The sequence below is a fragment of the Eumetopias jubatus genome, unplaced genomic scaffold (genome assembly GCF_037043125.1).
Source record: "Eumetopias jubatus isolate StellerSeaLion01/CBP00866 unplaced genomic scaffold, mEumJub1_p1.0 scaffold_5, whole genome shotgun sequence".
NCBI classification, from domain to species: domain Eukaryota; kingdom Metazoa; phylum Chordata; class Mammalia; order Carnivora; family Otariidae; genus Eumetopias; species Eumetopias jubatus.
Genome location: NW_028274811.1, coordinates 41,768,257 through 41,782,002, shown reverse-complemented (window position 1 = coordinate 41,782,002; position 13,746 = coordinate 41,768,257). Strand labels below are relative to the sequence as shown.

The following is a 13,746-nucleotide window of genomic DNA, read 5'->3' as shown; positions in this document are numbered from 1 at the left end:
AACTTTCTGCCTGCTTTTTATTGTATTTACCGGGCCACCCTGCCAAGGGGAGGATGAGAACTCTTTGCGCCTGGTGCACCATTCAAAGCCCTGTGTGCTTAATAGGGTGACACAAATGTCTGTGTTTCTTTTTGCTTTTGACCAAAGGCTGTAGGGAGGGGCCGCCCCAGGGGACTGTCGGGGAGGGCCTTGCCAATTGGTTCCCGTTCCCCGCACCAAACTGGTTCCCAGCCCCAGCCAAGCCCGCCCCGGGCCGGAAGGGCCTATGGGCCGCTGCCGAGCGGCGGAGGGGCCGGGTGGGGGTGGGGGACGCGGACGCCGTTCCGCCTGCGCAGCTGGGAGAGACTCGGAGCCCGAGCTGGGCTAACGTGGGCTCTGCCGGAATCACGCCGTGTGATGCTTTTGCCAAAGGAAACTTTGGGAAGCCTGGGAAGCCTGGGAAGCCTGGGAAGCCAGGGCCGGGGTGGGGGGGGGGGGGAGTCGGCGATCCCCTGCCTCCTCCCATCCCTACCCTGCCGCTCTCCCTCCTCCCACCTCTAGCTCTCCTCGGCCGGGGAACAGCTTTGGGCCAAGGTCAGCTGGCTGCCTTTGTGGCTGCTTCCCAGGAAGGAAGAAGCGTTGTCTGCGGATCAGTTTATCAGCTGGCTTTCCTGTGCCGGAGCGCCGCCGTTTTCCGGGGACGGCTGCCACCCCCGTGATTCCCAGCCGGGGCTGCGGGTGGTGCGTGAGAGCCGGATAAATAGGCCATTGTGCGGCCGCTCAGAATCCAGGTTTCTTATCAAACTATCCACCAGCGAGAATGAAATTCCGCCCCTGCTGCCTGTTATCTTAGCTTCTCTTTTCACTCTCTGCAATTACAGCCATTTCAGGATTTATCCCCCACCCCCACCCCACCCCACCGCGAGTTTTGAAGGATATATTCAGAAAGCAATTTACTTGTGCAGCGTACTGTGTGAGGCAGAGACTTCGGGGGCGTGTCTCCTAACAGTGTTTCCGTGGGATCTTGGTGAGGGATGACATTGAGGTTTTAATGGTGTCGGTTTTTTGTTTTTCTGCTGCAGCAGCTGGCCTACTGTGGAGGAGTTGTACATAGCTGGTGCTTGACTTAGGAAGTTGTCATTAGCAGGCAAGGCTGGTTTTAGAGCCTCTGACCAGTGCCGTTGCACAGGTCCCTTGCTCAGAGGGGGACCCATGCTTGGGTTACTGTTCTGCTGTTAGCATCCTGAGATGCTTAATAAGTTCTGAAGAGGATTCTGCATTTTCATTTTGTACTTGGATTTGCAAGTTATATAGCTAGTCCTGTTAGTAGGAGCTCAGATTCATTCGAATGAGCTTGAATAATGGTTTGAATAAGTTCCTAAGGTCCAATTTGAGATAATAGCCCGTCGTTAGTTGATAAACTGCTGAAGCTGATTCTCCTACTTGTCAATATATCTACTGCAATTGTTCTGTTGGATTGGACAATGTTCTATAAACTAAACTGGGCCCCCGGCATCAAATCTGTAGTGAGCTGCAACAGCCTGTTGCCAGAACAAGAGCAAGCATTGGGGCAAGACTGGCTTCACTCTGGCTCCCTTAGAAAGCTGGGGATGTTCACCCCTCAGAGACCCAGAGAGTTTCATAGTAAGATGCTCATTGGTGCAGTTACCACCTCCCTTTCCTTCTATCCACTTTGAAATTCCTAGCTTCCACATCTGCAGGCCACAACAGGGTTGAAAATGGACTCATCCCATCAAAAACCTGTCATGGATTGAGACATTGTGTTTAACACTTTTAGCACCTAAACAACTCTGGGCAAATTACTCTGAATCTGGGACTTGGCATTCCTGACAGACAGAGGAGGGAAAGGGAAAATAGTTCATAATAAATAAGCAAAATGCTATTTTTCTAGAAATAATTTGTGTGGGAATTAATTGTTTTGGCTTAATGAGACAAATTTTCCCTTCCAAAGAGTATTCTTTCATTTGTTTACTCTTTCACTCATTAATTTATGACTTGATTTTCCATTCACTCAACAAAGATTCTATAGGAAATGTGCTAGAGAGATATTGTGATAAAGTGATGAAAGAGAGGAGATTCAGAATAGTGGGGATGTAAACAAGTACACAAAGAGTACAATGACAGGGTATAGGTGCTAAGATAGAAGTATCTATTAGGATGCTTTAGGGTCAAAAGGAGTTAATAGGATCAGTTCTTTTGGTCATCTTTCATGAGTTCCCTGGCTATGACATTTTTCTTCATGAGCCTTAGTATTATTATTATTGTTAATAGGTAACATTCATAAAGTAATTGGCACGTTCAGATACAAAGCTAAAAACATTGTATAGGCATTTTCTCATTTGTCTCGAAATATAATCAAGGTCCATGTAGAAACTCCATTGTATAGAAGCAATTGAGACCAGGACATGATATGGGCGCTCAAGGTCACACAGTGCCTAAGAGGTAAAGTCACTATTTGATTCAGCTGTTCTCCTCCAGAGTGTGCCTTCTCAAGGAAGCCTGCACTGCCTCCAACAATGGGGCTGCAGTGCCATGTGTAAGCATGGTTTGTACAAAGGATTGGAAAAATGGCCTCTCCTATTTCCCAGGATCGCTTTTCTTTTCACAAAATACACTGAGACTGGCATCTCCAAAAGGGAATTTTTTTCCCCTCTCTCCTCACTAGTAGGATCAGGCTTATTTGTTTCAACAACTTATGGATGCCAGGGCTACAAATGGCTCCCATGAGACCAGAGTAAATCCCTAAAATGTGGGCTGGGCACAGAGTGGTTTGCCATGGCTTCCTGTAGGGGATTTTGTGGGTGTTTCCATGCCTCCCAGTTAAGGAGTGAATTCCACCCCCAGGGAAGATTGTGTATTCCCATGTCCCCACTCCTTAGTGGTCAGTTTTAGACTCTTAATGTCACAAGTATTGGAAGCCAGACTTTTGAGACGCATTCCCAGAAACCCCTTCAGGCTCTGGTTGGTACTAGTGGCTCCTTGTAACGAAGACCACTTGGGTTTGAAGTTTTAGAGTGTTACACACTTACACACAACACTACCATAAGGAGAGAATGCCGGAGGGTGGCAGTTTGGAGCCAGGATAGGGCAGGGGGTGGGGCAAAGCTGATGAAGTGGCCAGGATAAGGTCACGAAGCATTGGAGTGAGTGCTAGAAATAGAACTCAGGTTTAGTACTTTCCCCTCTGCAAGGAACTGCTGCCTCGTAACCTGAAACAGGATTAGCCTGGGCAAAACAAAGCAAAACTGACATTTTCTTGAGGGAGGTTTTCTCGTTTTTTGGTTTTGTTTTTTTCTCTGCTGGAATCTAGAGACAGACTCCTTGGCTGGGTGCTAAGTGTTTTCAATGGGGAGAGGCCCTGTGTAAGCCAAATTCAGTTCCTCCCACCCTGAAATAGTTCCTTGCTCTGACCTTGACCTGAATGTTTAACAAAGCTGTGAAATGGAAGGCAAGACTAGAAAAGACCAGCAAACAGAGAAAAAAGAATCATTCATTGCTACATTGTGAAGAACTCAGGTGTCTGTTACCAGGCTCTCCATTGTTGCTTGGGCCACAGCACATGGAAGGAGCAATCTTGGTTGGATTTTTTAAAAAAGAATATTGTTATAATTTGAGTAGAAAACATAAATAATCATTCTGGTGGAATCTGATCATCTTTTTCAGCCTATGGTGCTGGTGAATATTGACCTCTAGTTGTTAAGTGGAAAATGTCAGATTTGGAGAGATCAGAAACATAGTAAGTTGTATAAAATAAAACACCTATATGTATAAAAACATTTGTTTTAGAAACAGTATGACCCCTTTCTACTGTCTTGGAATGGTTAGGCCACCAAGGAGACTGTAGTGTGCATCTTTGTTCCTTTAGTCATTCACTGTCGGGCAGGTAATAGTTGCGGTGCCCTCTGTGCTGTGCCCACAGAAGACACAAGCTCTTCTGTCCTCAGAGAACTTACGACGTCCAGGAAAGGCCAAAAAGCACATGAACTTGAGACTCAGACATGTCAGAGGCTGCATGAAGGACTGATGGGGCTGGAAGTATAGGGAACCCTCTCCCTGAGCTTCTTGGCTTTGGGGGAAGAGAGCCAACAAGCGTAAGGTTTGTGCTCAGTACTTGGGGGTTGCTGCGGTGAAGGAAGGAAAAAGAGGTCAAGCCAGGGACTATTCTCCAGGCTCACCACATTGGGTACAGATTAGTCCTACGGGGAGAAGGCTCTCTAGCTTCTAGGAAATATGGAAGGGATCCCTGCTCTGCAGGTATGCCCAGATCATGGTCAGGCTTTGATCCCAGGGAAGAACAGCCTGTCCATCAGGAAGAGTCACAGCCTGGGGAGCATATCCTAGGTGATGGCTCCCAGGACATGGATCTTAGCATTGTCCATGGGACCAGGTAGCAGCAGTGGAGACACTGGTGGTGAGAGGCACTAGAAGAGCCCACCTAAAGGAGGTCTAGAGCAGGAGAACGGGGGGCCTGCCTGAGGGACTGCTTGCTGACTCCCCATTCGGTGACACTTGGAGGTGAGCTGAAACATGGGACAAAGAGAGAGTAAGTTCAGATGATTGCAGTGGGGGGTAGTTCCATTGTACCCACAGGCTGGTGCAGCCCGGTAAAGGATTATATACAGACTTGAATTCAGGGCAGCGTGAGAGAAGCCTACGGTGGTCTTTGCAGAAACTAGATGAGTTAAGGTCCCTTTCAGTTCAAATAGTTTATCGTGTTATGAAGCAAGAACTGTGGAAAGTCAGGTAAGAATTTATTCAAGTGGTGGATCAGACATCGATTCAATTATGGAGCTCTCTATATCCTCTCCATTTTATGCAGATCCTCTGGCCCCACCTAAGGCTGGTTCTAGAGTCATAAATTTTATCACAATTAAAAAACAAACAAAAGAATAAGTAATACTCTTTAATTATGATCAGTATACTATACATTGATCTTAAATTAAAATAACAGTACTCTCACAGAACTCTTAAGAAATGTTTACAGTCTTTATGTGGGGAATCGCGAACTTAGATTTATTAGTTTTCTTGAATGTTAATTACTCTGAAGTTACGGAAAGAATTTTTGCAATTCGTAGCACAACAATGTGAATGTACTTAACACTTACTGAGATGTACAATTAATGGTTAAGATGGTAAATCTTATGTTATATATATTTTACTACAACTAAAGAGAAAGGTTAATTTAAAAAACAAAAAACCTCTGCAGGCTCAGAAGTTTCACAACTGTAGGGTCACGGAGAGAAAGAGACACCTAAATGTACTTGAGTACTCTGTATTGTTGCCATATGCATTTTAGGAAGCCAAGCCTTTTTCTTTGTCCCTGACCTTGATTATATGATACAGCACATGTACAGTTTCCATATTTGTCATAGAAGTCAAAAGGTGCTTTGTTTTCTTTCCTCACTGTGGTGGAGGCTGCTGGTGCCCAGTGGTATCCAAGGTCCCCTCTTTTTGGATTCCTGCTCATGGTGCTTCTTACTACCTGTGCATCAGGGCAAAAGCAGGGCCAGGAGATGAGACTAGTTCTCATCAGAGTCAGGGTGCCTCACTGAAGACCAGGCACCTTTCCCATGAGCTCTCTTTGCTTCTCTGCTGGCCAAATGGAGATTATTCCAAGGACTCAGAGGAAGATGGAACTGTCAGAAGAAAAGGGCCTGGATCCTGAAATGACTGCGTGGAACTTCACTGCAGTCTTGCATGGGACTGTGACAGAAATGAGAATAAACCTGTTGCGTTAAGCCACTGGAATTTTACTCTTGTTAACATCTAGCCTACTCTGAGTAACACAACCATAAAAGGTATTACAGAGACAGGATAGGATATACAGTGCTGTACCTGTAAGCTAAGGAAAGGTCAGACAGGCAAAGGAAATGGAAATGACAGGTTTAATGATCCCCAGGTGTAAGCGCTTCATGTTACTCATTAATCATGGGGCAAATATGTTTAAATAAACATAGACAAGCAATTCCTGTTCAACAAATATATCAAGGGAAAGGGGTTTTGTTGAGGCTTGGATCAGAACGTTAATGCCTCCCTTTGCACCCAGCACAGCAGTGGCAGCAGAAATCAGACTTCTCAGGGGAGGATGAAAATGCACCTCAAGCGGAGAGAGTCAGGAGCTCCCCTTCCCTTCCCTTCCCTTCCCTTCCCTTCCCTTCCCTCCCCTCCCCTCCCCTCCCCTCCCCTCCCCTCCCCTCCCTTCCCTTCCCTTCCCCTCCCCTCTCCTCCCCTTCCCTTCCCCTCCCTTCCCCTCCCTTCCCCTTCCCTTCCCCTCCCTTCCCCTCCCTTCCCCTCCCTTCCCCTCCCTTCCCTTCCTTTCCCTTCCCTTCCCTTCCCTTCCCTTCCCTTCCCTTCCCTCCCCTCCCCTCCCCTCCCCTCCCCTTCCTCCCTTCCCTTCTCTTCCTTTCCCTTCTCTTCCCTTCCCTTCTTTCCTGATATTTTTTTATTTTAGAATGGGGGAAGGGCAGAGGGAGAGGAGAGAGAGAATCTCCAGCAGACTCCCTGCTGAGCATTGAGCCCCACAGGGGGCTGGATCCCATTACCTTGAGATCATGACCTGAGCCAAAATCAAGAGTCGGTCGCTTAACTGACTGAGCCGCCCAGGTGCCCCAAAGTTGCTTTCAGAATTCTTGTTCCTCCAGGTCTTGGAGACTTGAGACTTATTTTTTTCTAAAATGATGATCAATGCTAACACCAGACAAAGGAAATTAAGGCACCCTGACCCCTAAGAGTTGCCCAAATAGTATCTATCCATCCTGCTCCTGGTCCCATCCCAAAGCTTTGGTTCTAAGTTGTTCTCATGACAATGTGTTGATGACTGGATTCTTGTCTGTTGAACTTGGCAGTAGGTTCCCAAGACAAGCCATCACCTCTGCCCCAACTTGGAAGAAAGCCTTCACTTTTGGCCCCAGTATGGATCTTTGGTTGGTCGTGCTGTCAACCCATTTGTCCTTCTCAGAGCAGCATGACTTCTCAGCTTCATACCTGTGGTTCTTGGAGATTAGGAGGGTACATTTTTATGACCCTTTAATGAGTTCATATTCACTTAGAATATAATTCTAATCATGCCCTCCAAGGTTCTGCATGATCTGGCCTCTGTCCTTTTTATTATCACATCTTGGGCTGCCTCGCCCCCTTCCTTACCACAGCTACCCTGATTTTTTGGTTCCTTAAAGATGCAAGCTCTTTCTCAGGGCCTTTTAACGTGCTGTTTCCGGTGCCTAGAAATGCTCTCCTCCCAGCTCTTGCTATTCTTAGCTCTTCTGTTCCATAGATTTCAGCCCTAAAGCCTTCTCCACAGAGAGGCCTACTCTGACCCACCCACCAAAGCCCCAATTCCAGCCATTGTGGTGGCATTAGCCTTGTTCAGGTGTCACCTCATAGCTTCAGCTGCACTTAGCTTCTCTCAGTTTCTGCTCCAGGGTTCCAGAGACTCCAGGGTTTTTCTGATGCTGCAGTAGGACCGTCACATGTGCAGCCTGGGATCGGGTAGGAATTGATAGCCCAGGACCAATAGAAGCTGATGGGCCAATACTTCTCTCTTCTGTCCCTTGGGTGGACAGTTTTGAGGAGCATTCTACACAGTTCCTTAGTGTCCCAGCCGGATCAACCCCATGGACCGTGGGAGTGACCAACTTGAAACTCTGCCCTGGTTTCAGCTTTCCTTCCTTCCTTCTTTTCCTTTCTGTAGTCCCCACTTCTCTTCTCTGGGGTCACTTCCCAAAATAAACTACCTGCCAATAATCCCTGGCCAAGCTTTCCATGGAGAACTTAGGTGAAGAGAGTCCCCTCCATTGTTTAATATCTTAGGGCCTTCATTTCTTTCATAGCATTTACCACAACTTACATTAATTTTATTTATTTCTACGATTTTGGGAGTGTTTCTTTTTCTTTCTTTCTTTCTTTCTTTCTTTCTTTCTTTCTTTCTTTCTTTCTTTCTTTCTTTCTTTCTTCTTTCTTTCTTTCTTTCTTTTCTTTCTTTCTTTCTTTTTCTTTCTTTCTTTCTTTCTTTTTCTTTTTTTCGTTCTTTCTTTATCTTCCCCTTTTTATAGTCATTGAATAAAATTTAGACTTGCACAGATATAGGATCCATTTTATATCTTCCAAATTTGTCAGTCCTTTAGCTTTATTTTCCAAGTATGCCTGAGATGAATAATATCAACCTAATGGCCCACAGCTGAGAATCAGAAGATTTAGGGGTGTGGTAGTGTAAACATTACACATCTTTGGTTCCCCCTAAGAAGTGCTTTAAACATATTTAGATTAATCAAAAGTAGACAAAGACCAGTGCTAATGTGTGGCGTGTTAGTTTCCTCCATTTCTTGTATTTTGCAGGGCCTACCTCCATGTGATTCTATTTTAAAGTTGTAACTAGAACCATTACTGAAAGATAGTTTTGTGGAATTGTAGTAACTTTTTTTATTATTATGTTATGTTAATCACCATACATTACATCATTAGTTTTTGATGTAGTGTTCCATGATTCATTGTTTGCGTGTAACACCCAGTACTACATGCAGAACGTGCCCTCTTTACTACCCATCACCAGGCTAACCCATCCTCCCATGCACCTCCCCTCTAGAACCCTCAGTTTGTTTTTCAGAGTCCATTGTCTCTCATGGTTCATCTCCGCCTCCGATTTCCCCCCCTTCATTCTTCCCCTCCTATCTTCTTCTTCTTCTTCTTCTTCTTCTTCTTCTTCTTCTTCTTCTTCTTCTTTTAACATATAATGTATTATTTGTTTCAGAGGTACAGATCTGTGATTCAACAGTCTTACACAATTCACAGCGCTCACCATAGCACATACCCTCCCCACTGTCTATCACCCAGCCACCCCATCCCTCCCACCCCCCACCACTCCAGCAACCCTCAGCTTGTTTCCTGAGATTAAGAATTTCTCATATCAGTGAGGTCATATGATACATGTCTTTCTCTGATTGACTTATTTCGCTCAGCATGACACTCTCCAGTTCTATCCACGTTGCTGCAAATGGCAAGATTTCATTCCTTTTGATGGCTGCATAATATTCCATTGTGTATTTATATCACTTCTTCTTTATCCATTCATCTGTCGATGGACATCTTGGCTCTTTCCACAGTTTGGCTATTGTGGACATTGCTGCTATAAACATCGGGGTGAACATATCCCTTTGGATCCCTACATTTGTATCTTTAGGGTAAATACCCAGTAGTGCAATTGCTGGATCGTATGATAGCTTTATTTTCAACTTTTTGAAGAACCTCCATACTGTTTTCCACCAGCTTGCATTCCCACCAACAGTGTAGGAGGGTTCCCCTTTCTCCGCATCCCCGCCAACATCTGTCATTTCCTGACTTGTTAATTTTAGCCATTCTGACCGGTGTGAGGTGGTATCTCATTGAGGTTTTGATTTGGATTTCCCTGATGCTGAGCGATGTTGAGCACTTTTTCATGTGTCTGTTGGCCATTGGGATGTCTTCTTTGGAAAAATGTCTGTTCATGTCTTCTGCCCATTTCTTGATTGGATTATTTGTTCTTTGGGTGTTGAGTTTGATAAGTTCTTTTTAGATTTTGGATACTAGCCCTTTATCCGATATGTCATTTGCAAATATCTTCTCCCATTCTGTTGGTTGTCTTTTGGTTTTGTGGACTGTTTCTTTTGCTGTGCAAAAGCTTTTTATCTTGATGAGGTCCCAGTAGTTCATTTTTGCCCTCGCTTCCCTTGCCTTTGGCGAAGTTTCTAGGAAGAAGTTGCTGCGGCTGAGGTTGAAGAGGTTGCTATCTGTGTTCTCCTTTAGGATTTGGATGGACTCCTGTCTCACGTTTAGGTCTTTCAACCATTTGGAGTCTATTTTTGTGTGTGGTGTGAGGAAATGGTCTAGTTTCATTCTTCTGCATGTGGCTGTCCAATTTTCCCAACACCATTTGTTGAAGAGACTGTTTTTTTTGCCATTGGACATTCTTTTCTGCTTTGTCAAAGATGAGTTGACCATAGAGTTGAGGGTCCATTTCTGGGCTCTCTATTCTGTTCCATTGATCTATGTGTCTGTTTTTGTGCCAGTACCATACTGTCTTGATGATGACAGCTTTGTAATAGAGCTGGAAGTCCGGAATTGTGGTGCCGCCAGCTTTGCTTTGCTTTTTCAACATTCCTCTGGCTATTCGGGGTCTTTTCTGGTTGCATACAAATTTTAGGATTCTTTGTTCCATTTCTTTGAAAAAAGTGGATGGTATTTTGATGGGGATTACATTGAATGTGTAGATTGCTCTAGGTAGCATTGACATCTTCACAATGTTTGTTCTTCCAATCCATGAGCATGGAACGTTTTTCCATTTCTTTGTGTCTTCTTCAATTTCTTTCATGAGTATTTTACAGTTTTCTGAGTACAGATCCTTTGCCTCTTTGGTTAGATTTATTCCTAGGTATCTTATGGTTTTGGGTGCAATTGTAAATGGGATTGACTCCTTGATTTGTCTCTCTTCTGTCTTGTTGTTGGTGTATAGGAATGCCACTGATTTCTGCACATTGATTTTATATCCTGCCACTTTACTGAATTCCTGTATGAGTTCTAGCAGTTTTGGGGTGAAGTCTTTTGGGTTTTCCACATAAAGTATTATACCATCTGCAAAGAGTGAGAGTGTGACTTCTTCTTTGCCAATTTGGATGCCTTTGATTTATTTTTGTTGTCTGATTGCTGTGGCTAGAACTTGTAATACTATGTTGAATAGCAGTGATGATAGTGAACATCCCTGCCATGTTCCTGACCTTAGGAGGAAAGCTCTCAGTTTTTCCCCATTGAGAATGATATTTGCTGTGGGTTTTTCATAGATGGCTTTTATGATATTGAGGTATGTACCCTCTATCCCTATACTCTGAAGAGTTTTGATCAAGAAAGGATGCTGTACTTTGTCAAATGCTTTTTCTGCATTTATTGAGAGGATCGTATGGTTCTTGGTCTTTCTTTTATTAATGTATCACATTGATTGATTTGCGGATGTTGAACCAATCTTGCAGCCAAGGGATAAATCCCACCTGGTCGTGGTGAATAATCCTGTTATTGTACTGTTGGATCCTATTGGCTAGTATTTTGGTGAGAATTTTTGCATCCATGTTCATCACGGATATTGGTCTGTAATTCTCCTTTTTGATGGGGTCTTTGTCTGGTTTTGGGATCAAGGTAATGGTGGCCTCATAAAACGAGTTTGGAAGTTTTCCTTCCATTTCTATTTTTTGGAACAGTTTCAGAAGAATAGGTATTAATTCTTCTTTAAATGTTTGGTAGAATTCCCCTGGGAAGCCATCTGGCCCTGGGCTTTTGTTTGTTGGGAGATTTTTGATGACTGCTTCAATTTCCTTAGTGATTATAGGTCTGTTCAGGTTTTCTATTTCTTCCTGGTTCAATTTTGGTAGTTGATACATCTCTAGGAATGCATCCATTTCTTCCAGATTATCTAATTTGTTGGCATATAGTTGCTCATACTATGTTCTTATAATTGTTTGTATGTCTTTGGTGTTTCTTTTGTGCTCTCTCTTCTTTCATTCATGATTTTATTTATTTGGGTCATTTTTCTTTTTGATAAGTCTGGCCAGGGGTTTATCAATCTTTTTAATTCTTTCAAAGAACCAGCTCCTAGTTTCGTTGATCTGTTCTACTGTTCTTTTGGTTTTCCTTTTCATTGACTTCTGCTGTGATCTTTATTATTTCTCTTCTCCTGTTGGGTTTAGGCTTTATTTCTCTGCTATAATTTGCTCCAGTATACCTTCTGCCCCTCTCTCTCTTTCTTCTGCTTCTGGGACAATTATTCTAATGTTGTTTCATCTTACGGTATTGCTTATCTCTTGAATTTTGCCCTCGTGATCCAGTAGTTGTTTATCTCTCTTTTTCTCAGCTTCTTTATTTTCCATCATTTGGTCTTCTATATCACTAATTCTCTCTTCTGCCCCATTTATCCTAGCAGTTAGAGCCTCCATTTTTGACTGCACCTCATTAATAGCCTTTTTGATTTCAAATTGGTTAGATTTTAGTTCTTTTATTTCTCCAGAAAGGGTTTCTCTAATAACTTCCATGCTTTTTTCAAGCCTAGCTATCTTTAAAATCATCATTCTGAACTCTAGTTCCGACATCTTACTAATGTTCGTATTGATTAGGTCCCTGGCAGTCGGTACTGCCTCTTGTTCTTTTTGTTGAGGTGATTTTTCTGTCTTGTCATTTGGTCCAGAGGAGAATCATGAATGAGAGAACAAAATGCTAACAGGGTAACAACGTCTCCAGAAAATATACACTAAACAAATCAGAAAATACCTGAAACTGGGGGAAAAGAAAGGGAAAGAAAGAAAAAAGAGGGGAAAAAAAGATAAAAACAAACAAAAACAGAATATGATCAAATATGATCAGGCTGGTGCATAGATCAGTGCCACACACTAGATTTTGGGTATATTTTGGTCTGTTAGAAGAAAGTGCCTCCCAAAATTTTAAAGAAAGAAAAACTTATATATGTACAAAAATCAAGGTTAATACGATGAAGGGATGGAATATGACTATAAAGATGAAAATTATAATATTTTATAAAAGGAATTGATAAGATAAGAAGTTGGTTGAAAAAAGAAAGAAGAAGATTTAAAAAAAAAAGGGGGAGAGAATGTGATCGGGCAGGAGAGTAGAACAAAGCCATACAGTAGAGATTTAGGGTATATTTTGATCTTTAGAAGAAACTGTATCTCAAAATTTTAAAGAGAGAAAACTTATATATATATACCAAAAATAAGGGTAACTACTATGAAGGGATAGAATATAACTCTAAAAATGAAAAATAAAAAAATATTTTTTAAAAAAGGGATTGATAAGATGTTGGTTGAAAAAGGCAAAAAGAAAAATTAAAAAAAAAGTTAAAAAAATTAACTTTCAAAGCCTAAAGAATCATGGGAAAAAAGCAATGAATTCTATGTGCAGTATTCCCTTAGCGCTGGAGTTCTGCTGTTCTCATTGATCAGTAAACTTGGTCTTGGCTGGCTGTTCTTGATGATCTTCTGTGGGAGGGGCCTGTTTCCGTGGTTCCCAAATGTCTTTGCCGGGGCGGAATTGCCCCACCTTTGCCGGGTCCGGGCTAAACAATCTGCTCGGGTTTGCTCTCTGCAAAGCTTTTGTTCCCTGCAAGCTTTCCATACAGCTTTGGAGGATGAGAGTGAAAATGGCGGCCTCTCAATCTCTGCCCCGGAGGAGCCGAGAACTCGGGGTCCCAGTCCTCAGTGTGCCCCCAGAGAAAAGCAGTCAGTCACTCCTGTCTCCCCGGTCTCCGGCCGCACTCCGTGCTCACTGACCTGTGACCGAGCGTTTCTATCTCTGGCACCTGACTTGGTGTGGAGTCTCCAAATCCAGCAGATCCCTGCGGTGCGCTCCCGCACCGCTCCTCCCGGGGGAGGAAGGGGGCTCTCCCCGGATCTGCCGCTTGTTGGGTCCCTGCTGGAGGGACTTGGCCGCGGATCACAGTTTATTGCAACCCCGAGCTGAGAGCCCGCGCCTCAGCTCCGTCTCTGCAGCTGGCTTCCCCGCTCCGATACCTGGGAGCTCTGCCACACTCAGGCATCCCTGGTCTTTCTGTGACCCCGAGGGTCCTGAGACCACACTGTCCCAGAGAGGGTTCCACCCCCGACTTAGCCACTGGGGCGACGTCCCTCAGCGGAGCCAACTTCTAAAAGGTCCGATTTTGTGCTCCGCGGCTCATCACTTGCCAGAAGCAGCCAACGGAGGCCCCCTCCCCTGCTGTCT

At 44.0% G+C, this 13,746-nt stretch overlaps 1 protein-coding gene across 7 annotated transcripts in view; it reads left to right on the top strand.

Annotated features, from left to right (window-relative positions):
• The window catches only part of ANKRD55 (ankyrin repeat domain 55), a 491,618-nt gene that overhangs the window by 188,646 nt on the left and 289,226 nt on the right, over window positions 1–13,746 (top strand). The window lies entirely within an intron of this gene.